Source organism: Bubalus bubalis, chromosome 4, assembly GCF_019923935.1.
Source record: "Bubalus bubalis isolate 160015118507 breed Murrah chromosome 4, NDDB_SH_1, whole genome shotgun sequence".
In the NCBI taxonomy this organism is placed as follows: Eukaryota; Metazoa; Chordata; class Mammalia; order Artiodactyla; family Bovidae; genus Bubalus; species Bubalus bubalis.
This window is the reverse complement of record NC_059160.1, coordinates 114,425,425-114,451,086: the sequence shown is the minus strand read 5'-3', so window position 1 is coordinate 114,451,086 and position 25,662 is coordinate 114,425,425. Positions and strand designations below refer to the sequence as shown.

Sequence of the window (25,662 nt, the reverse complement as noted above, 5' to 3'; positions counted from 1 at the left end):
CGTTTTTAAAAGAGAAAGCCATTTCAGCTAAATCAGGTATCAGCAAACTTTTTCTATAAAGAGGACTTTTCAGGCCATACAGTCTGCCTGAACCAACTACATGATTTGTGGGGCTCACTGAAAGTTGAAAATGCAGAGTCCCTCGTTCAAAAATTGTTAATAACTTCAAGATGGATACAGCAGAATATTAAACCAAGAACCAGACCCTTCTACCTGGGTCTCGCTGCAACTGCTCAAGTTACTCGCCCAGGGTGCTGCCGTGTCTGTCAGAACTAGTCAAATCTGCAGTACAATTGACCCTTGAACATGGGTTTGAACTGCACAGTCCACTTACACATGGATTTTTTTTCCAATAAATATGAGCTACACTACTACACAATCCACAGTCCCCTATATCTGAGGATTTGGTACCCAAAATACAGAGGACCAGATATGACACTTGAGCATCCGTGGATTTTGGTATTCACCGTGGGTCCTGGAACCAGTGACTGTAGATACTAAGGGATGGGATGACTTATTTGTCTCTGCCACCATAACACAGAAGCAACCATAGATGACAATGAAATAGACATCTATGGAATAAGCACAATTCCATCTGGAGGTGAATTTCATTTGTACCGACAGTGTTACTTAATACAAAGGAATGGACAAGTTGCACTGACTGGGTTAACAAACAAGGGTGCTTAGACACCAAAAGAACATTCTGCACCCCAGGACTTCTCTGAGGCAAGCATTAGTTCATGGCTTGTCTGTCATCTCTACACCATAAGTCAGCTAAAATCCACTTCAAAGAAAGTTCTAATCTGTTCAATTCTACAAGATTATCCAAAAAGTAAAGACAGTTTTTGTGTCTGTGTCAGAAATCAGATTACAGCAATAAGGGCTGTTTCTGTCAAAGTAGACCAAGAATAATTTAGAACTCACTTGAAATTGCAACTCCCATGTTGACAACGTTTAACCAGCTTTTTCCTGGATGTAACAATCCACTGAGTGTTAAATGTGTCCTGCTTCTCTGACTTCACACTACTCTGTCCTGCCACACAGCATTTCAGACCTTAGCCACTCTCTCCACTAATAAAATTAGAACCACTCTTAAAAACCAAGATGATATATTGATCTGGGATAACATTTGTGAAAAGCAACTAGCTCAGATACACAGTAGGTGCTCAAAAAATATTTGCTCTTTTCTTATGATAAAATCATACAACACCAAAAAATGAAAGAAAAACAGTATAATTTCACCAGAAGAGGGGGGAAAAAATGTTGGCATATTTTCTAGTCTTAATTGTTCTGGTGCCCGTGGCCATGACTGTTTTAGGAAAACATATGCTGCACAGCTGCAGATGCAGACCTGATTACCTCTAAATTAATCACGTGGAGGAGGGAACACTTGCAGCTGTGAGAGCGGGAGCCAAGGAGAACCCCGGTGCAATACAATCCTGTTCACATTTGTAACTGTTTATTTGATCATAAATATCTTTAAATAATCATAATAAAAATCCAACCCCTGGAGGAGAGGAAGCACAACAAAAGCAATCAAACTTACCACGGCCACTTCGTTGCTCTGGACCAGCCACTTGGGGGTCATTGTCATCAGAGTCCCAGCTGGTTTTCTTTCTTGGGCCTCTGGCTCTGGGGACGTGGAATATTTCAGCAGCTAAAGGGATCACAGAGGGAAGACTGCATGTATCTTTCAGCGGTCAAGGAGCTAGCATTCACCATCTACACAGCTCGCGTCAAATACGGGAAGTTGGAGAAGAAAAATCACAGCTGGGAATTTTTGCTTAAGGTTCATCTTTCAAGAGCAAAACTAATATAAATACCACATATGGGAGGACTGGGGGAGAGGAGTTGGGAAGGCTTTGAGCTAAGCGCACAGATGCTTCCTTAAGACACAGTGTTTCCCTAAACAGGCACCAAGGGGAAGAAAAGAAGGAAGTTTGTTGGTAACTCAGGGTCTGAATAATCTTGGGTTCAGTCAGTTCAGTTGCTCAGTCGTATTCGACTATTTGGGACCCCATGGACTGCAGCGCGCCAGGCTTCCCTGTCCATCACCAACTCCCGGAGTTTACTCAAACTCATGTCCATCAAGTCGGTGATGCCATCCAACCATCTCATCCTCTGTAATCCCCTTCTCCTCCTGCCTTCTATCTTTCCCAGCATCAGGGTCTTTTCCAGTGAGTCAGTTATTCGCATCAGGTGGCCAAAGTATTGGAGCTTCAGCTTCAGCATCAGTCCTTCCAATGAATATTCAGGACTGATTTCCTTTAGGATTGACTGGTTTGATCTCTTTGCAGTCCAAGGGACTCTCAAGAGTCTTCTCCAACACCACAGTTCAAAAGCATCAATTCTTCGGTGCTCAGCTTTCTTTATAGTCCAACTCTCACATCCATACACAACTACTGGAAAAACCATAGCCTTGACTAGACGGACCTTTGTTGGCAAAGTAATGTCTCTGCTTTCTAATACACTGTCGAGGTTTGTCATAGCTTTTCTCCCAAGGAGCAAGCATCTCTTCATTTCATGGCTACAGTCACCATACAAATTTTGGAACCCAAGAAAATAAAGTCTGTCACTGTTTCCATTGTTTCCCCATCTATTTGCCATGAAGTGATGGGACTGGATGCCATGATCTTAGTTTGTTGAATGTTGAGTTTCAAGTTGGCTTTTCACTCTCCTCTTTTACTTTCATCAAGAGGCTTTTTAGTTCTTCTTTGCTTTCTGACATAGGGTAGTATCATCTGCATATCTGAGGTTATTGATATTTCTCCCCGCAATCTTGATTCCAGCTTGTGCTTCATCCAGCCCAGCATTTCACATGATGTACTGTGCATACAGGTTAAATAAGCAGGGTGACAATATACAGCCTTGACGTACTCCTTCTCCAATTTGGAACCAGTCTGCTGTTTCATGTTCAGTTCTAACTGTTGCTTCCTGACCTGCATACAGATTTCTCAGGAGGCAGGTCAGGTGGTCTGGTATTCCCATCTCTTTCAGAATTTTCCACATTTTGTTGTGATCCACACAGTCAAAGGCTTTGGCATAGTCAATAAAGCAGAAATAGATGTTTTTCTGGAACTCTCTTGCTTTTTCCATGATCCAGCAGATGTTGGTGATTTCATCTCTGGTTCCTCTGCCTTTTCTAAATCCAGCTTGAACATCTGGAAGTTCTCGGTTCACATACTATTGAAGCCTGGCTTGAAGAATTTTGAGTATTACTTTGCTAGCATGTGAAATATGTGCAATTGTGTGGTAGTTTGAACATTCTTTGGCATTGCCTTTCTTTGGGATTGGAATGAAAACTGACCTTTTCCAGTCCCGTGGCCACTGCTGAGTTTTCCAAATTTGCTGGCATATTGAGTGCAGCACTTTCACAGCATCATCTCTTAGGATTTGAAATAGCCCAGCTGGAATTCCATCACCTCCACTAGCTTTGTTTGTAGTGATGCTTCCTAAGGCCCACTTGACTTCGCGTTCCCGGATGTCTGGCTCTAGGTGAGTGATCACACCATCATGATTATCTGGGTCGTGAAGATCTTTTTTATATAGTTTCTGTGTATTCTTGCCACCTCTTCTTAATATCTTCTGCTTCTGTTAGGTCCATACCATTTCTGTCCTTTATCGAGCCCATCTTTGCATGAAATGTTCCCTTGGTATCTCTAATTTTCTTGAAGAGATCTCTAGTCTTTCCCATTCTATTGTTTTCCTCTATTTCTTTGCACTGATCACTGAGGAAGGTTTTCTTATCTCTCCTTGCTATTCTTTGGAACTCTGCATTCAGATGGGTATATCTTTCCTTTTCTCCTTTGCCTTTAGCTGATCCTGGGTTAGCTAAAGATTATCCTGGACTGTAGCCTGCCAGGTTCCTCCATCCATGGGATTTTCCAGCAAGAATACTAGAGTCAGTGGCTATTTCCTTCTCTAGGGGATCTACCTGACCCAGGGATTGAACCTAGGTCTCTCACACTGCAGGCAGTCTCTTTACCATCTGAGCTACCAGGGAAGCCCAATGTTGGTTTAATCCTGGATAAAGGCTAACACCCACATTATCAAGATTAATTAGCAAATTCATCAGTAAGAGTTTTATTAAAGTCAAATAATCCTGACATTCCCCATTCCTATGTAAGAACACTTAAAGGATCTGAAAAACAAACAGAGTCCCACATTTGACCTGGAAGTTTTAACTCCATTTTTATTGGAAAAGAAAGATGTGTTCTTATGAAATCAGGAGGATTGAGTACTAACCAATTTGGTAAAGAATCTAAATGCTATGGGATTGGAAGAAAGAGGAGAGTAGTTGGCAAAGTATGACTTCATCTCTCTGAGTTCAGATTCCTTCCCCATAAATTGAATACTGCTTGCGGCATAGGTTTGTAAATATAATCGTAAAAAACTGTATGCCTGACATGCAGTAGCCCCATGTCATCAGCTAAACCTGAGACTGAAGGAAATGTATGGATGGTCTGGTAGGAAATGACCTGAGTCTGTGAACAGGACACTTGTATTAGGCAGCAAGGGAAACCGGGCCAAAAAACAGCAAAGGGTTTGTGTTTGGCTCTGGGTACCCTGAGGTTGGAAGACAACCGTGGTCATGGAGCCGGGTCATGGGGTTTGTAGCTGGCCCTGAAGGCAGCAGAACTCACTTGGTATTTGAGGTGGTGTGGCAGAGACCACCAGCTTGGCTCCCACCTCCACCGTCTCTTCATCTGGGCACAGGCAGCTCACCTTCCCAGGCTCCTTTGCAGCTACATGTGGCCATACAGTTGAGAACCAGCCAACAAAACATGTGTGGAGATAATGTGTCCCACTTCAAGACCTAGCCCATGGAACACCTTTATGCCTATTCTTCCTTGCACTCCTCCTCTTCCACTTGATTTGGAAATGCTCAGTGACTTTGTCCAATAGAGCCCCATCTCCAATCTAGAAGCATCCTGGACTATTACAGAAAGTTTTTTTTTTTTTTCATTATACTGATACATTTAGATCTTTTTGTTACCATAGTTTAAAGTGACAATCCTAGCTAATCTAGCTGGATAGCTGAATGGTGAAAGCAGGGCTTTAACAAAATGGCATACCTGGGATCAAAGAAGGAGTAATAAAATAAGAAGTACCATGAAAGTATTAGTCACTCAGTCGTGTCTGACTCCTTGCAACCCCATGGACTGTAGCCCACTAGGCTCCTCTGTCCATGGAATTCTCCAGGCAAAAATACAGAAATACTGGAGTGGGTTGCCATTCCCTTCTCCAGGGGATCTTCCCAACCCGGGGATTGAACCCAGGTCTGCCGCTTTGCAGGAAGATTCTTTATTGTCCGAATCACAAGGAAGCCCTAAGAACTACCATAGTGAATGCTTTATGTGATAATAATAAATTATGAAATGTTTAATATATGCCAGTAATTGTTTAAAAGCACTTTGTGTATATTATGTGTATCCACTAATTTTAATTTTCTGAACTCTCTTAGATCAACACTACTATTATCCACAATTCACAAACTAATAAACTGAGGCATAAAATATTTAAACACTTTGCCCACAATTACATAGCTGTACATAAGATCTCATTTGATTCTTCCATTAACTGATTCTCTGAGGTAAGTATTATTATCCCCAGAAGACTGAGACTGAGAAGTCAAAATATATTTGAGAATACATGATCAGCAAGTTGGAGATGCTGGACTTGGCCCCCAAGAACCTTCAGAGCTCATATCCTATCACGCAGCCTCTCTCCCCAGCGTCTGGAACTCAGGAAATCAGCTTGGTGTCTTCTTGAGAACCAAAGAAGCCGAGGGAAAACTTTATCTGCGCTTTATTGTCAGAGCTAATTATTCAGTGGGTTGATCTATCTCTCCGCCTCTCGTTAGACTCAGTACTATCTTTGAGTAAAATAAACAACAAGCTCGAATTTCTCCAGTCTGTGCAAATCCCATACATGTTACATTTCCTGAAGGGATTCTAGACTTCTTTTAGCTTTCTTCTATGAGAGCCGCTGTGATTGAAATTGAGGGCCTCCTCAGGCAATGGATTATAGAGTGATAGGTTGATTAACAAATCCCTTAGAAGCTACTCAGAGTAAATTGCCTGTTTGTTTTCTTTTTTTAAACTTGAATGGAAACTGGTGCCAGCAACACAAAAGGATGTTGCAGCCAGCCGGGATAAGAAAGTCCCCTGAGAGCTGCCCCTTTGCAGGTGGACAGAGACTCTGAGGCACCAGCGGGGGACCTGCCTTCTCCTCAAGCCTCTTCTCTGCGCTTTCGCCGCCTCTCCTTCAGTCATCTTTCTCCATCTCCTTCCTCACCCTGTACCTTGGATTTCAGTTTCCGCCACACTGACTGAGTACACACTAACCTGAATGCATTTCAACCCATTGCTACAGCATTTGTATTTTATAAGGTGTTTATCTAATTCTAATTTGGGGGGCGGGCGGGAATCCATGGTTTGCTATAAACCGAATTCCATGCCGCCTTCTGACAGGTAGAGAGCTACCTACCTCAAGAGTCTATATCAGACCCTTCAAGTGACATTTATTTGCTTATTTACTTGTCAGTGAGTTCATTCAGTTTTTATTCACTCAGGTTTTTAGCACAGACCTCATCAAAGTTCCTGGTCAGTAGGAAACATCCAATAAATGTTTGTTGAATAAATAAAATGAAATATTGATTAATATGTACTCAATGGGCTTCCTTGGTGGCTCAGATGGTAAAGAATCTGCCTGTCATGCAGAAGATCCCATGGAGAAGGGAATGACTACCCACTCCAGTATTCTTGCGTGGAGAATCCCATGGACAGAGGAGCCTGGCAGGTTACAATCCATGGGGTCGCAAAGAGTCAGGCACAACTTAGCAACTAACAACGTATATTAAATGAATATGAAAAATGAATAAATGAAAGGGGAAAGAGAGGAGAGACTAAAATCACACAATGGTGGTTGTCTGACCCTCAAGTACTCTCAACCACACACATGCACACATATACACACCACCGTCACCCACAATCACAAGCCTTTCCTAAGGCTTGGCCTGGGAATAGCGACAAGAGACCACTGCTTGGGGTAAGTGGTGACAAGAGCCACTAGTCCTTGTCGCTAAATTCTTTCAGCAGCAGCCAGATTAGGAATCCTCCCATCTTCTCCCCTTCCTGATGGGGACAGGGGACCGCTTCATCCCGTGTCTCCCTGAGCCTCAAGTCAGCTCCAAACTCAAGACTCCCCAAAAGAGATTTTGTTTTTACTGCACTTAAATTCCCTCCAGTTAGGATTGAAAGTCTGGCTAGTTCTTACTTCTGTCATCCTAAATTAAACACTGCTACCCTCTCTCTTACCCTCACCTCTGCTAATGGAGTCTCTAACAAGGTATTGTGAAAATCCACTGTGTAATTAATAGAGGTATTGTGGTAGCCTTCACAATCAAACTAACAATGTCCCACATAAATAACAAAGCAAGAGCAACAGGCGGTATGTTTTAAGCCCTTCCCAGATGCTAGGTTTTATGTGCACTTCTTTTTAAATTCTCTCAATAACTCTTTGAGATAATATTATTATTATTTTTATTATCCCCTTTTATAGATAGGGAGGGCACTTCCCAGGTGGCACAGTGGTAAAGAATCTGCCTGCCCATACAGGAGACATAGGAGACTCAGATTTGATCCCTGGGTCGGGAAGATCCCCCGAAGTAGGAAATGGCAGCCCACTCCAGTATTCTTGCCTGGAAAATTCCATGGACAGAGGAGTCTGGTGGGATATGGCTCATGGGGTCACAAAGAATCGGACACGACTGAGCACACACACACAGATGAGGAAACTGAGTCTTAGAGGCATAGAATTGCCCCTAATCACACAACAGGGAAGCTGAGACTAAAAGCCAATTACAACCAAGTAAATGTTCTTACAAACCAGCTTACCAGGCTTCCCGATGTCTCAGCAGGTAAAGAATGCTCCCATGGTTCAGGAGACGCATGTTCGATTCCTGGGTCAGGAAGGTCTCCTGGAGGAGGAAATGGAAACCTATATCAGAATTCTTGCCTAAAAAATCCTATGGACAGAGAAGCCTGGTGGGCTACAATCCACTGGGTCGCAAAGAGTCAAACAACTGAGCAAATGAGCACACACCAGTATACCAGTTATTCCTAATACACTGATCATCTAGGATAGCAGGGTGAATCCTGGAGAAACCGTGGTTTGAATCCTAACTGGACCACTGTGCTCTGGGCAGTAGTTAATAATAACTAATTTACAGGTTGACTGTGAGAACTGAAAGACGGAAAACACAGGAAGCCTCTCACCAGAGTATCTGGTGCCGGCAATGGATTAACAAATATCTCCTTCACGTTTTCCACCCCACCATTCGTAGCCCTCATCCAGTGATTAGATGTCAAAGAAGAATGCATTAAATCCTGTCTGTATCCCAAGAAAAGTAGATCACCTCAACCTGCTAGCCAGACAGAATGATTTAAAAACAGAGGCAAATTTTTCTATCGGGGAAGCACACGGCAGACCGTCTCTACCAGACGCCCCACAGGGAAGCCGGCACAGAGCTGCGGTGTTTATCTCGCAAGGACATCCCCCTCCGGGCTGGCTGTTGACACCCCGCTGAGAGCTTTTTATTCCACTGGGCACTCTCCCACTTCTCAATTAGACTGAGGCACTCAGTATGAGAACCATCAAAGCTACAGATTCCCCCAAAAAAGTGGCACACAGTATAGCAACAGCTAGTGCTTTTAGGGACCTCCCTCGTGGCCCAGTGGTTAAGACCCCACCCTCCCAATGCAGGGGACCTGGGTTCGGCCCCTGGTCAGGGAACTAGATCCCGCCTGCCACAACTGAGTTCACATGCCAAACATCCCTCACACCACAACCAAGACCTGGCACAGCCAAATAAACAAGATGTTTATGTAAATGAGTAATTTAAAAGCTAATGCTTTGAGCTTCCTCATCAATATGGCCTAGGACAGGAAATGTTTCCTTTCTGCTTATTAAAGACACCAGGAATTTTGGTTCATGTATGAGGCCATCTTCTTTAGAAGCACAGTTCAGAAAGATTACATCAGATAGTAAAATAATTTAAACAGCTGATACCTAATATGCGGGTTTCAATTACTTGACTGTTTACTTAAAGTAGTGTTTATTCTACTCTGTTTTGTTTTTTTTGTTTGTTTTTTTTTTTTAAATTTTATTTTATTTTTAAACTTTACATAACTGTATTAGATTTGCCAAATATCAAAATGAATCCGCCACAGGTATACATGTGTTCCCCATCCTGAACCCTCTTCCCTCCTCCCTCCCCATTCCATCCCTCTGGGTCGTCCCAGTGCACCAGCCCCAAGCATCCAGTATCGTGCATCGAACCTGGACTGGCAACTCATTTCATACATGATATGTTTTGTTTTAATCTTTTAATCCCTAGGTTTTTAATCTAGTCCATAGAGCCAACTGTCTTAATTCTTATATTCATATAGAAGTTTAAAACAGTCAAGATCAACACCTACCAAAATGCAATATTGTTTCTTGGCTCAAGTACACATAGCTTGTGAAATATTGAGTTAATTTCAGGTAAGCAAATGCAAACAGAAACGTCAATCTAGTCAAACCTTCCTTCCCTAGCGATATTCTTATTTAACTAAATTGCTATATAGCAGCATTCTACTGTATCAAGAATTACTGGGCTTTTAAAAAAGTTTTACATCCAAAAAATATATGTATTCACAGTGTTTACCCCAATACCCAGCATATGGTAAGCACTCACTGCTGCTGCTGCTGCTGCTGCTAAGTCGCTTCAGTCATGTCCAACCCTGTACAACCCCATAGATGGCAGCCCACAAGGTTCCCCTGTCCCTGGGATCTTCCAGGCAAGAACACTGGAGTGGGTTGCCATTTCCTTCTCCAATGCAGGAAAGTGAAAAGTGAAAGTGAAGTTGCTCAGTCATGTCTGACTCTTAGCAACCCCCATGGACTGCAGCCTACCAGGCTCCTCCATCCATGGGATTTTCCAGGCAAGAGTACTGGAGTGGGGTGCCATTGCCTTCTCCGAAGCATTCACTAACCAGCTGCTATTTTACAATACTTGCAGAAGTATTAGAAGTGGTAATAATAATATTAGTATCTATCTATGTGCCAGACACCAAAATATATTCATTTATATATATTTATAATCTCAAAATAAAGCCTATGAGTTAGGAATCATCACTACCATTTTACAGATGAGCAAAGAGTTGCAATAAATTATCAAGTCTACTGAGTGGTAGAGCTGAGTATTGACTCTAGGATCATCTAATTCCAAAGCCCACGCATGCCTGGATCTGTGAGACCAGATCATGGCCACCAGAAATCTGCCTTGCGTGGTATTTACAGGGGATCCAGTAACCCTGCCGCTTTAGCCTACATTCCCTTTTCTCACATCCCTGCCATCTCTCTTCTTTCCAATCTCAGGGAAGTCTGGTGGAGAAATATAACACGCTAGGGAAGGATCCTATGGAGGCTGGCGGTGGTGTTTAGACGTGGCCCTGGGCAACAGACAGCACGCATTTGCTTGGTTCACCTTGGAATGCCCTGGCATCAGGGGCACTATGAGCTGACCAAAGCCAGGAGGGCATTTTTCTGTTTGCCGTCTGTAGAATGCTATTCTTTGAAGCTCTTCTGCTTTGTTTATAGTTATGCCCTAATCATTAGCCAGCAGGGACTTTGGGAGTTGAGTGTTCTGGGAATACTTCCTGTCAGGTTTTTCCCAGCCTCTCTCTGGAATGCCTCTGCAATCCTCTCTGCAACTCTGGGGGTGGTCCAACATGCCCAGAGGGACTCTGACTTGTGTGGCTCAAAAGGATTCCCAGCACTCAACCTCAAAAATAGCTCAGGGCCCAAGGAGACTTCCCTGAAATGTTTCTGCTTAAAAACACAAGTGCGGCCTGGTCTCTACATGTCACCCATAGAGAAGTCTTCTGCCGCTTACTTTTAAAATTGTATGTCGCTGGAGGGTATTGATCTGTGTGCTGATTTTGGAAACTCAGAAATGGGACAGGCTACCAGCGTTCAGCTACCTGTGAGAAGAAACTCTAAACACCCCCGGAAGAAATCAGCACAGGGACTTTGGCCTTGGCAGTGAGACACCTGGAGACGGGAACTAACCCTCCTGAGCCAAATGGGGCCAAAGGCTGCCCTGATTTCCTGGAAGAGCGGAGGCGGCAGTAAGAAGGAAGATGAACTGAGAGTCTGGGGGAGGGCAGTCCCGGGCAGGTCCTGTGTGCAGCCCTGGCTATCATACGCACTGTCCAATGACACCGGGCCCCACCCGAGGAAGCCTTTCCAAGGTCCTCAGTGAAGGACTCAGCTCTGGGGACCTCACAAGACCTGGGGGTCACTGGAGGGACACTGAGATGGCTATGGCAGTCATGCTGATAAAGGCTTTGACTGAGGTCCAACACTAAGCCGCTAACAATGCAGCTAGACCTTCTAGGAAAGATGAGGAGACAAAGGGGAGTGGGCGGGGGGCCAAGCCAGACACCACTGTTGCCCACGCTGAAGTTGTCTCCATGGTCAGGAGGACCTAGGGACGCGGTTTCTCATGCCACCCATGCCACCCACGAGGCCCAGATCAGCTCTTCTCCCCTTCCTGCCACCTGTGCTGACTCCCACCTGCGTTCCCCACCAGGACCCGGTCTCGTCTCAGCCATTTGTGACTCTGATTGTCCGCTAAAGCTTGTCTCCATCCCCAGCTGCTTTCTTTGCTCCAGGTGCACTATCACACACTCCAGCAGTTCACGCTGCTGCCAAGGAAACCGGAGCTGCTCCGCTCCTGGAAGCCCAACCCTCTGAAGTCCCAGGTACTGCATGAGATAAGCCTTCTTCTGGAAAGTGCCCTGAGCACCTCATGGTAAGCGATCAGACATGCAAAGAGGGCTGATGGTGTGGAGCGGGCCTGGGGAGGCGCCGGCTGTGGGCAAGGGTCAGAGATGAACGCCCTTGTCCACACAGCAGGGGGACTGTCCAGATGCCAAGGGCGAGGGCCTCGGGGAGGTCAGGGTGAGGCGGACCAAGGTGGGGGGCAACGGGGACTACAAAAACTCAGCACTTATAAAGATGCTCTCTGCTGGGTCACACCACCACCCACCCCAGAAGCCACGGAGAGAAGCAAGTAAAAATGCAAATGTTTCCTTGTTACTCTTCTCAGCTATTCGCCCTTAATCCTCTCTTGGTAACAGCTGAGGTTCGCACCTGCACTCAAAATCTCCCCCGTCTCTCCTTCCCAGCAAAGTCTGTCTTGCTTTTCACGTCTCTGCCCTTTCTATAACTTTTACATTCCTTAGAAAACTAGTCCTCCTGGGAAAACGTCTTCCACATCCCCTACCTCCTACCAACAGGAGATGGGAGGGGTCCTTAAGGACAAGCAGGGGACTCTCACACCTAAAGAGCAAGCTCGATCCCAAAACTTTTTTCTGCCATCCGCCTGCAGACTGAGCGGCAACTCTGAGCCCAGGCTCTGCAGAGTCCCTACAGGCAAGTGAGACCCAAACCCAGAAGGAGACAGGTCTGGGCCCCACACTGAGCCTCAGCGCTCCGGTATGGGTAGCAGCTCTGCCTTCACCCCTGCGGCCCTGAGGATTGGGCCTGGACCTGGGCAGGAAGGAGTTGGAGGAAACCGACCTCAGAGGTCTCGAAGTGACATCACCGCGGCTGCAGCACCAGCCTGTGGGTGGAAGGCAGGCGATGAGAGCCAGAGAAGGAGGCGCTGCAGGACAGCATCGCTTCTGTGACGCCACAAAGCCCCTCAACGTGCCTGTTTTCCTGGGAAGAAGCAAGCGGGCCAGAGGCGTACGTGCGTGCTAATTTGCTTCAGTTGTGTCCAACTCTTTGTGAACCTAGGGACCATAGCCCAGTAGGCTCCTCTGACCATGGGGATTCTCCAGGTGAGAATACTGGAGCTGGTTGCCATGCCTTCCTCCAGAGAATCATCTCTGACCCAGGGATCGAACCCGAGTCTCTTACATCTCTTGCATTGGCAGGAGGGTTCTTTACCACTAGCACCACCTAGGAAGCCCAGGGCCTGGGGGGGTCTCTGATAAATTACATATAAAAAAAAAATCCAATACTTTTGCCACCTGGTGCAAAGAGCTGACTCATTGGAAAAGGCAGGAGGAGAAGGGGACAACAGAGGTTGAGATGGTTAGATGGCATCACCGATTCAAAGGCCATGAGTTTGAGTGAACTCCAGAAGATAGTAAAGACAGGGAAGCCTTGCGTGCTGCAGTCCATGGGGTCACAAAGAGTCAGACACGACTGACCTACGAACAACAACAATCAAGGGATGGTGAGAACTAGGTGAAGGCTGAGGGGTGAATAGGCCAGCTCTTGAGTGTCTGTCCCCCCGCCTCTGAGCTCCTTTCTGCTTGGGTTCCATGCCAGTATCCTCACCCCACTGGCTGGACACCAGGCTTCCCATTCACCATGATTCATGTGTTTTCCTCGGATAAGACCCAAGGTTGAGCCTCAGCAAGGTGGGGGGTCTCTGGGCGGACAAGATGTTCTCATTAATTCCCCAGGAAGTGATCCTTGTCGTTGCCATTGGAAAGCAAGTCATCTATTCCATGCCTTATAAAGACATGTGTTTTTCTTGAGTAAATGCTCAGTGAAACTAGTCCTTACGTCCTTTCCCCTTGGTCCACAACCTCATCATTCCTTAAATAAAATGATGCCTTCAAAGCACACAGACTGCTTTGCTGGGTGGTCTGGGGAGAGACTCTGGACACTGTGGGATGGCCTATGACACAGCACTCTCCTCCGGAAAGGCACAGAGGCGACACAACCGCCCTCTGCCAGGCCCTGCTCTCCCGGAGAGTCCACCCTGCTGTGCTCAGCCTGCCTCATCCCTTGTCTCTGAAGAGCTGGAAGGTGTGCAAGGCGCAGGGCCTCCGGAGTCTCCCAGCTCTGCATCCCTGTCTGCTGATCTGGGGGACTTATTTAACTTCTGGAAGCTTCTGTTTTCTTTTCTTTTTTTTATTAATTAACTCTCTGTTTTTTAACATTTTCAGGTGCACTGGGTCTCCATTGCCGCGCACGGGCTTTCTCTAGCTGCGGTGAGAAAGGGCGGCTCTTGGGTGTGCACACGGGCTTCCCACCGCCTTCCGTGGCTCCTCTTTCTGCAGAGCACGGGCTCCAGGTGCGCAGGCCTCAGTGGCTGCAGCTCGCAGGCCTAATTGCTTTGTGCCACGTGGGATCTTTCCAGCCGAGGCATTGAACCCCTATCCCCCGCACCTGCAGGCAAATTCTTTTTCACTATACATCAGGGAAGCCCCAAGCAGCTACTGTTTTCTTATCAGTAAAAGGGCCATTTAACAATATCCACAGCTCATAGCACCGTCATGGTAAAGAACCTGTCATAAAGTAAATGCTCAGAAAAGAGCAAATATTACTGTTCAGTCTGTATTATTTCCTCCATCTTTATTCTCCCTGGTTACATGATTGAAGTAAAACACAGCTCACAAGTGTGTTCAACATAATAGAGGATTCAGCTTAAATACATTTTCTGCCTATAGTAAGTCTTTCAGAAACACCCATTTTTGAGGACTTCCCTGGTAGTCCAGTGGCTAAGACTCCCATGCAGGGGACCTGGGTTCAATTCCTGGTCAGAGAACTAGATCCCACATGCTGCAAACAAGAGTTCATGTGCTGCAAGTAAAGATTTCTCCAGGCCTCAGCTAAGGCCTAGAGCAGCCAAATAACTATTAGAAGAAGAAGAAGAAGAAGCACACATTTTCAGTTCAAGCCATGGAACAGAAAATAATTCTAGATCATGTAAGAATACATTCCAGCCTTAGCAAAGAATCAGGTGGTTGGGCCATTTGGCATCTGTCATCACACTGATGAGTAGACCTCATTGTGCCGTTGGATATTCATTGGATAGCAGGTTGAGTTGAAGGTGCGTTGGACTGTCAGAACCCCACAGAATAGCATGCCTTATTGGAGTTTTCTTCTTTTACCTAAATGAAGGAGAGGAGTAAAACACAGAATAAAAACAGATGGCTTTGTGAGTTAGAGGTTTTTGCTGACTATGGCTCCAGCGGACTGAAATGAAGAGGTCACAAGACAGGGATGCTCTTTAGCAGACGATGGAAACAAACTCTTCCTAAATGTTCTGCCTGAATAGACACAGGTTTCCCAGTGGGGGAAGAGGTCTTTGGTGTTGTATCTAAACTCGTTCGATGAACTGAAGAGACCATATTTTGATTTCTAGGTGTAAACTGTAAACCCCTTCCTCTCTCATTGCAGAAAACATACAAACTCGGTCTCTCTCTCCCTTTCCCTTGTTTTGGTATAAAGTAGATATTCAACATTAAGAACAAAAAGGAAGACCTAGGATGGGTTAATGACATATCTCTTGATCATATCTAGTGATCATCTGCAAAGTGCTTTCACATAGATTATTTATTACAATCCTCACAATAGTTCTTTGGGACTGGTTTCATTATTCCCATACAAAATGTGAGGAAGCTGAAGTTCAAAAACCTTAGGTGACTTGTGCAAAGTCACACAGCTTATGAGGGACTGAAAGTCAAACACATCTCCACATGCAAAGTCTGTACTCCTTTCCAAAGGCAACTAAGGATAAAAATATCTAAGGATTGTGAAAAATTATAGTTAAAAAGCAAGCTATTGAAGACATCTTTACTTGAAAGATGAGGAAACTAAAGTTCTTACTGTATATAAAATAAACCACAATGTCCTACTGTACAGCATAGGGAGCTATATTTAATATCCTGTAATAAATCATAATGAAAAAGAATATGAAAAAGAAATATATTTTCTTTCAACATTGTATATCAACTATACTTCAAAAAAAAAAAAAAAACATTTTTAAAGAAATACTGAAGTCCGAAGAGGCAAAATCATCTTCTTAGGCTCTCAGAGCTTGTTAGCAGCAAATCAAGAATCTAGAATTCTTTCTACTACTCTTTGCTGACCCTTGAAGGAACTGCCTAAAGAACAGAAGAAGCTTTCAGAGTAGAGTAAACGCTGAAGTGCTCCTCCTGTTGTGCATGAATAAGAAGCACTCAGTTCTCCTTCTGTTTCTCTGATTTGTATGTTGTCAGGGAATCTACAGATGGCTGCTGGAGACCACTAGTGGAAGAGGCTCTAGTTTTAGTGCTCCAGATTCCTCTGAGAACCTCGTGTGTCTTAGTACTCAGTTGTGTCCAACTCTTTGCGACCCCATGGACTGCAGCCTGCCAGGCTCCTCTGTCCATGGGATTTTCCAGGTAAAAATGCTGGAGTGGGTTGCCATTTCCTCCTCCAGGGGATTTTTTCCCCCAACCAGGGATCAAACCCTTGTCTCCTGCATCTTCTGTATTGACAGGTGGATTCTTTATCACTGCACAACCTTAGCAGATACCCAATAAATGTTAGTTGTTGCTACTGCTATTACTAATAAAGAGATGGGCATACCAGACAACCTTGCCTGCCTCCTGAGAAATCTGTATGCAGGTTAAGAAGCAACTGTTAGAGCCAGACATGGAACAACAGACTGGTTCCAAATCAGGAAAGGAGTACGTCAAGGCTATATATTGTCATCCTGCTTATTTAACTTACATGCAGAGTACATCATGCAAAATGCTGGGCTGGATGAAGCACAAGCTGGAATCAAGATTGTCAGGAGAAAAAACCTTAGGTATGCAGATGACACCACCCTTATGGCAGAAATTGAAGAGCAACTAAAGAGCCTCCTGATGAAAGTGAAAGAGGAGAGTGAAAAGCCGGCTTAAAACTCAACATTCAGAACACTAAGATTATGGCAGCTGGTCCCATCACTTCATGGCAAACAGATGGTGAAACAATGGAAACCATCACTTCATGAAAAATAGATGAGTAAACAATGGAAACCATGACAGACTTTATTTTCTTGAGCTCCAAAATCACTGCAGATGGTGACTGCAGCCATGAAATGAAAAGATGCTTGCTCCTTGGAAGAAAATCTATGACCAACCTGGACAGCATATTAAAAAGCGGAGACGTTACTTTGCTGACAAAGGTCCGTCTGGTCAAGGCTATGGTTTTTCCAGTAGTCTTGTATGGATGTGAGAGTTGGACCATAAAGAAAGTGGAGCACCAAAGAATTGATGCTTTTGAACTGTGGTGTTGGAGAAGACTCTTGACAGTCCCTTGGACTGCAAGGAGATCCAACCAGTCAATTCTAAAGGAAATCAGTCCTGAATATTCATTGGCAGGACTGATTCTGAAGCTGAAGCTCTAATACTTTGGCCACCTGACTCGAAGAGCTGATCATTTGAAAAGACCCTGATGTTGGGAAAGATTGAGGGCAGGAGGAGAAGGGGACGACAGAGGATGAGATGGTTGGATGGCATCACCAACTTGATGGACATGAATTTGAGCAAGCTCTGGGAGTTGGTGATGGACAGGGAAGCCTGGCATGCTTCATTGCATGGGGTTGCAAAGAGTTGGCCGTAACCAACCAACTGAACAGAACTGAACTATTACTAATACGTTGTGAAGTACTTATGATAGTACTACACCACCGATAGGATTATGTCTCATCCTCCCCCTTTCTTCAAATGTAAGTTCTTGGAGACCTTACAGTTTACTCTTGCTTTGCATCCCTATAGGCTTGCCACTGTGCATGCACATAATATCTTTTAAAGCATCTTCTACTTGTAGAAAAAATAGTTTTAAGTTTTTTTTTTTTTTTTTTTTTTGGTTAGATCTGCTGAGTGCAATCAGGCTTATTAATATCTGACAAAATCTGAAAGAACAGTTCTGATTTTTACATAGGTATATTTCTTAATTCTCATTTTAAAGTATATATTGTTTTATTTATATTTGAATTAGCAATGAGTTTTGTTAAAGTATATTATTAATAAAACATTATCTTTAAAAAAAAAAAAGTACCCAAAACATAAGCATGTAAAGCCCAGCCTCTGGAGCCAAACAGTCTTCCACACGCCATCAGGCCTCTGCCTCGCTCTTAGCGTTGGAGTCATCCTCTATGGAGCAGCTACTATGGACTTGGCACGAGGCTAAGCACTTTATGTACCTTGCCTAAGTTAATTGTTAACATCATTCCTGAGGGAGAGGTAGGATTTCTTTATGCCCTACACTCCTTGTTGCAGAGTTACGATCCAGGAGGAAATAGAATGATGAATGTTAGGTTTTCGAACTCAAATTACTGAAAAATGTTTAAGAGATTTGAGCCTACAGAAAACCCACAGAAGTTTCACTTTATTCTGTGCTAATTTCCTTTGTCAGAGACTCACAGGAGAAACAAAGTCTTCGAAAGAGAGAAGAAAGCTTAATTCTTCACTCCCCCCATTTTTAAAAAAGTAGTGCTCTTAATTACTTGTGAAAAACCAAACAAAACCTTCAAGGTCCATAGGAACTTTGCATCCTGAGGAAAAGGGAAACTTTGATTGGTACTTGGGGAAAGCAAGAATTAAAGACATTTTTCTGAAGAACATATTCCCTTTCCCTCCATTTTCTTGCAAGATCTCTTCCCTTCCTAGGCCTACCTGCCTGGATCCCCCATCCTTGCCCATCAGGAAGGTAGAATCCTCTTGCCCACTCTGACAACTCACATTCCCATTTCAGACCTGATTCTTTCTGTGAATCAAAGTCACAAACACTATTTGTCTCTAATCCCTATTCCATATGTCAATTTCTATGCAGTAAATTTGAAGTTTCGATTTTCTCTTTTAAGTATAACTGATTCATAACATTGTATCAGTTTGAGGTGTGCAACATAATGATTCAATCGTTTTATAGATTATAATCCATTTAGTTATTAAAATAATCGCTATATTTCCCTGTTCTATATTGTATATCTGTATTGTTTATTTATTTTATACACAGAGGTTTGTATTAATACCTCTTAAAACCATACCCTCATCTTGTACCTCCACCCTTTCCTCTCCCTACTGGCAACCACTGGTTCACTCTGTATATCTGTGAGTCTATTTCTCTTTGTTATATACATTCCTTTCTTTTAATTTTAGGTTCCACATGTAAATGATAACATATTGTTCTTTTTTCTGTCTGGCTTATTTCACTAAGCTTAATATCCTCTAGGTCCATCCACATTTTACAAGTGGCAGAATTTCATTCTTTTTATGGCTGAGTTTTGATTTTCTGTGTCAAGTTAAATGCATATAAATAAGAGTGACACTATCATCATTATGAATTTGTTTAGGGGCATCAAGAGTTCACTAATTCCACACGAGCTGCTCTGTGGACCTATCTGACACAGTCATTTGGTTCAACTGGATCTTGTTCTTTGAAGCCACATGGAAATCAAAGCGTTTTCCCAGGCCCTTGGAGTGCCCGGGTCAGCAATGCTGGCAATGTGCTGTCCGAGAGGGCCTGTCAGCATCACCCCTATCCAGCGCTCCCAGCCATCACTTGCCCAAGAAGAAGCAGGCAGCCCGCTGCCTTGTGACAAGCGCTGTGACTCCAGGCGGGAGCCAAGAGCGATGAATGAAGCCTGGTGAAAGGTCCTTTTATGTAAGAGGAAGTAATGGCATCACCTGGGGTGCACACACAGTTGTGAGTTAAAACCCTGTTTACTGGATGCTGGAGAACGTACACTTAGGGACCCCTCTCCTTTTTTCGCCCCTTTCATCTCATTAAAAGTTACAAATTCTCAAATCTCCTCCAATTTGTCTACTTTGGGGTGTTTTGTGTCCTCGGTGGGTCATAAACTGTTATTTATGATTTCATTCCCATAGTTCTCTGTAAGGGCAACAAGTTTCAGCGCCGCACCCATTAGCATTCCGTGGGTGCCTATGAATCTACAGTCCATCAACCTTTTCTAGGGGATATTTCTCCTGACACCTACACAGAGAGGCTAGAAAAGTCAGCCATTTCCTCAAGTAAATAACGGTCTAAACACTCAAATCAACTTTTCAACTCCAGAGATGACTTCAAGATCTGGGGAGGGGTATGGGGACGGGGAAAGACTAGTGACACCAGAAATATTCCGTGAATATTTTAGGAGTCAGATGATAAAATCAACTCCAGGCAGCTTCTTGTCGCAGTTCCTAAATAAGTGATTTTCAATACATTTTTGAAGAAAAAATATAATCCTACAACTGTATTTTTTAAACATCCATTTCAGAATATACGTCTGCTTTCTTTTGTGAATTTTCTTCTTGCTTAAGGTTTCTGTTAACCCATGTGGATTTTATTTGGAAAGACTAAGTCACAAGTCACCTTTTAAAACAGTAGAATTAAACAATTTATTTTCAGTATCTATAAAGCTCTTAAGACAGTTCATATAATTTAAGTAAAAATTCACATTTTCGGGGGGAAAGGATGTGATGTCTGAATATTTCAAGTGATTACTGGCAAGAATGACAACACCTTGAATTTATGTAAGTTATCTTCCAAGCCTTAATGTCACAGTGGAAAGAGTATTAATTAAGAATCAAGGGAGCTGGATTTGAGTTCTAATCCTGTTTTTGACTTTAACTGACCATGTGACCGGCGGCAGATCAGTGGCCCTCTTTGATTTTTTCCCTCTGCAGAAAGGGAAGAGATGAATGAGACATTATCTAAATTTCTAAAATTCTATTTTCAGCTCTGATCTCAACTCATCATTTATACAGGCAAAGGAAAAGTATTGTTGCCTACCATTGTATAGAAAGCAAATACAGACCAGGGTCCACACGCTGCTGAGACAGCCACGCATCTCAGGTCTTGTGGCAGCTACGTGGCACTTTTTACAGGCATCAGGGGTTTTAATTAGAACCTTTGGGAACAATTACAATTATTCTATACTGAGCCAGCGCATTGTGGCAAGGATTAGATTCACTGTCACACCTGCAAACACAACTCATACAGTTATCCACCTTAAGAGTCTTCTTTGCCATCAGAAACTTACAACAGGAACTCACTGAATCATTCTCCCACGGAGACCAGAGCCATTCCCGCCGGCGATGGTGTTGAAACACAGCAACAGGAAATCACAAAGGGGATATGGCTCCACTACACACCACCGGTTTGTAATAGGGGTTCAGACATGGTTGGGCTAACCCTCAAAACTCCAAGGAAGCCTGCTAAGTGAGGGTCAAATCCTTCAGATGTCAAGTTCTGCAACAAAAAATTGACCATCCCACCTTCATAGGACATGAAGTTACTAGCAAGAAAAGTGTATGTGTATATATACACACACATATATACATATTGGGCTTTCCTGGTGGCTTAGCCAGTAAAGAATCCGCCTGCAAAGTGGGAGGCTTGGGTTCAGTCCCTGGGTTGGGAAGATCCCCTGGAGAAGGGAAAGGCTACCCACTCCAGTATTCCGGCCTGGAGAATTCCATGGACTGCATAGTCCTCAGGGTTGCAAAGAGCTGGACATGACCAAGCGACTTCCACTTCACTCAGACATACACACACACACATGAATATATACTGGGAATTATCTGGAGGAATCGTTAAAGGCAGGTATGTACTTAAAAAATTGCAACCAAGGCTTGTAAAACTGAACATCTCTCCCACAGCTAAAAACTAGAAACTAAAACTGTTACAAGTTTGGCCTCTCTGACTGTGATGAGTCACAAAGCCAGTCTGCTCTTTTGTGGCGATGAGTCAGCCCTGACAGAGTAAGCCACACCACCCAGGAGAATTTGTTACAGCAAGGTTCAGAATGCTGGCAAAATAACTGAACTGAATGAACTATCCACTTCAAGAGAAAGCCGATGAAGGATAGTGACATGATGAAAACTTTGAAACTTCTCAGGAGTCATTTCCTGTTTCCTTCTAAGCAAGAGTTGAATACCCATTTATCAGTTGCTTCAGAAGCACATGTCGTTAGGCCTTATAAAAAGACTGTGAAGCGTGTTTGCTCACTCTGTTAGAAATGACTTTGGCGGGGTTTGAGAGCATGCCACATAACCACACTATTTTTTCAAGTTCTCGTTTCCAGCCTCTAGCTAATCATCCGGGGCTTCGGGCGGATGCCCCAGGCAAAGCGACGGAGCACACAGGCACACACCGATGTCGAAGGACTAGAGTCAGAACTAGGACTCAAGCCCAGGTTGTTTTCAATATGATGTACGCATGAAGGGCCTTACTGCAGGAGTGCTGACGGCAGCGTAAAAGTGAAACTCACTGAATGACAACAGACGAATGAATGAAATGATATACCAGCTCAATGGGATTTGATGCTGCCATTAACATCACCCGTTTAAGGGACTTCCCTGATGGTCCAGTGGCCAGGACTCCAAGCTCCTGAAGCAGGGGGCCCAGGTTTGGACCCCCTAGATCCCAATTGCGAGTTTGCAAGCCACCACTAAATATCCCTCATGTCACAACAAAGATGGAAGACCCTGTAGGCCACAGCTAAGACTTGGTGCAGCCAAATTAATTAATTGATTATTCTGAACCACCACTTTAAATAATGATGCTGCTAGCTCCCATGTATTGAAAGCCTATGCTGTGGCAGGAAGAGTGACAGCTCATTTATGTGAGCCGGCTAATTTGGGTTCACAACTCCATGTGAAGTGAAAGTCTCTCAGTTGTGTCCAGCTCTTTATGACCCGAAGACTAAACGGTCCATGGAATTCTCCAGGCCAGAATACTGGAGTGGGTAGCCATTCGCTTCTCCAGGGGATCTTCCCAACCCAGGGATTGAACCCAGGTCTCCTGCCTTGCAGGTGGATTCTTTACCAGCTGAGCTATCAGGGAAGCCCATGACGCAGGTACAATCATTGTCTGCATTTTACACATGAAAACTGAGGTTAAAATGAATTAAATCACTTGCCCGGGGGAGTTCAGCTACTAAGATCAAGACTTTTCAACTTCAAGCAGGGTTTCTCAACCTTGGCAGTACTGACATTTGGGGCTGGATAATTTTGTGCTGTGGAGGACTGTCCTGTGCATTGTAGGATATTCAGTAGCACATCTGACCTCTACCACCAGTTGTGAAAGCCAGTAACCTCTCCACTGTCAAATGCCTCCTGGGGGAGAAAATTCTCTACAGGCTGTGAGCAACTATTCCAAAGGATAAGGTGAATTGTTATGCTACAGACCCACTTCCAACACCACCAGTCTTTCTACAGAAACGTGGTGGTAGAAATGTATATATATTCACACACGCACACATGCACGCATATACACATGCACACACACACACACACACGCACACATGCACACACGCATACACACACAGAGTCATAAACAAGATTACCTTGGAAAACAGGTTCTGAGACTCGGATGTTTGTCTACAGGAGGTCTGGAGCAGGGGGATGTTCTCGGGAACCTCACCTGAGAAGGACCAAGGGAAACAGGACTGGGCAGAGGGAGAGCCACCGACAGGCCCGTATCTGGGAACCAGGTACTCTTTGTCCTCAGGTGGGAATCTGAGTGGCGCGCTGCAGCATCCTCTCCAGACACATATATGAGTATTTTGATTGTTTCATTGTAACTCACTTGACATACGTAAGCATGTAAACCAAGACTGGAAAGTGATAAGCAAATGACAATAATAGTGCTTTAAATAATGGCTTTTTTTCTTCTTTTTTGAGTTGAAAACATGGATATTGCCATCAAACTGTTCTTACCATTTAAAAGATGTGCTGAGGTCTCAGAAAATATAATTCATAGCTTTAAAACACCATGTATTATATATTCACGTCGTTATAAATGATCCCCAAACCTGCTTATCTGCCCTAAAACACAGGGAGCTTCCTTTCGTAGCTATGCCAGGTACTGTTGTAAGCACTATTATGTGTACTAACTTATTATAATACATCTTCTCAATAACCAGAGGGTGGGGACCTTTATTAACTCCATTTTACAGAAAAGGAAATTGAGTTTCCAAGAGTTTAAGTAACTCAAGATCTACATAACCTAGAAGTGGTAGAACTGGGACTTGAACCCATGTACTCACAAATCATGGCTCTTACCAACCCTGCCTGACCACCATTCATCTATTTATTTCACATCGTACCCCTGATGTTCCCTCACAATGGCAGTAATTTGTCTTCTCAGAGTTTTTCTTTAAAAACAAGACCAAACAGAGGAGGAATCAAGATGGTGGAGAAGTAGGGCGTGGCACTCACCTCCTCCCACATGTACATCAAAAGTACACCCACAAGTAGAACGATTAACACAGATCATCTACTGAGCACTGGTGGAAGCCCTCAGACTGTCCAAAGGGCAAGAAAACCTCTGCACCACTGAGTAGAACAGAAGAAAAAACCAAACAAGAACAGTGGAGTAATAAAGCTCTCAGTGTAAGACTATGCTAAGAGATAAAAAGAATTCCTTCAAATTTCATATTTTAAAGTCTTTTAAGATTTAAAGACTTTTGGATGCCAAAGGAGACTGTGGGCCAAGTTACGCTATTTTCTTTTAAAGAATTGAGTCTCTTTTCTGGTCTCAACACAAAACAGCAAGTTTTATAGATACCACTTTGAGAGATGATTCTATTCGAGTCAAAGCTTCACCTTGGCAAGGGACCCAGGAGGACTCAAATTTCTCTGGGACTCCAGAAGGAATCGCCTCCAAACTAACTCACTAAGGACCATTACTTATCCTCCAGGCACTATAGAAAAATTGCAACTCATATCCATTAGCACTCAAAAGGCAAAAATTATCTCACCAAATAATCCAAGTGAACTTCTATATTCTATATTCAAAATGCCCAGCCAACCTCAAAAAACGGTCTTTTGCAGGGACTTCCCTGGTGGTCCAGTGGCTAAGCTTCCACATTCCCAATGCAAGGGGCCTGGTGTTCAATCCCTGAGCAGGGAACTAGATCCCACATGCTGCAACTAAGATCTGGCACGGTTAAATACATCAATAAAAATATTTTTTAAAAACGCATTTTTCTTCCCCAAATCATCATGTCCTTTACAGTGGCCAAGCCCTTTAGAACATTCTTCTTCCTACAAGAACACGCAGTGTATGCGACAGGTGAACAAGGCCTTCAAAAAGTCCACAGGTCAATCACCTCTATAGATACTTTATTTGAAATGGAATGCATTTTGAAAATATGAACTATGAATCACAACTCTCCAACATCACTTAGAAGACATATTTACACAATTTATGACCATTTCATTAAGTTCACAAATGTGATAGCTTGTAAAGCATTTGGTTCATGGTGATACCTGCATACTCTGAAACTTTAACCAGAAAACTGATAGGGGACTGTAAGAGACAATTATCTTTCTTCTCAAAATAAATACAGTGATGTGGAAAGACAACCTGTTGTTAAAAATCTGCTTCCCACCACCCACCCAGCTGGTCACTGGGAGGCCACCTTCAAAACAGGAGTTTTTATGTAGCTGTTTCTAATGGTCCAGAGTCCACTTGCCTCCCACATCAGAGAATAATGCCCTTTCCAAGAAACCCTGTTGGACACTATACTCTATTTGGCAGATATCCTGCCAACAAAGTCACATCACTTTGTCATCCAATCTTAAGTAAGTCCAGATTAGCCGTTCAGCACTGCAGATTAAAATTCACCCTTTAAATTGTCAAGAATTTAGAAAAATAAAACCCAACCAATGCAATTCTACAATGAATACATCTTAAGTGGCTTTAGGTAATAGTGTATTTCTCTTTAAAAAATCATCGATGGATTCAATATTGAGCTCTATAATTTCCAAATTTAAATTTTATTCTACTGAGGCATTTTGTTGGTAAAGCAAAATCAATTAATTTGACATT

General features: G+C 43.6%; 2 long non-coding RNA genes across 3 annotated transcripts in view; one reads left to right on the top strand and one right to left on the bottom strand.

Moving 5' to 3' along the window:
* LOC112584648 overlaps positions 1-12,760 on the bottom strand; it is a 107,545-nt gene extending 94,785 nt beyond the window's left edge. For both annotated transcript variants that reach the window (XR_006550695.2, XR_003108988.3), the window contains exons 1-3: positions 12,631-12,760; positions 7,899-7,981; positions 1,547-1,657 (exon numbers count right to left, since the gene is read on the bottom strand). This is a non-coding gene — a long non-coding RNA (uncharacterized LOC112584648). The remainder of the gene's footprint in view (positions 1-1,546; positions 1,658-7,898; positions 7,982-12,630) is intronic.
* Positions 12,664-14,332, top strand: LOC123465704. The gene is made up of 2 exons (XR_006640982.1): positions 12,664-12,798; positions 14,016-14,332. It is a non-coding gene; the product is annotated as an uncharacterized LOC123465704 (long non-coding RNA).
* Positions 14,333-25,662: the final 11,330 nt, after the last annotated feature.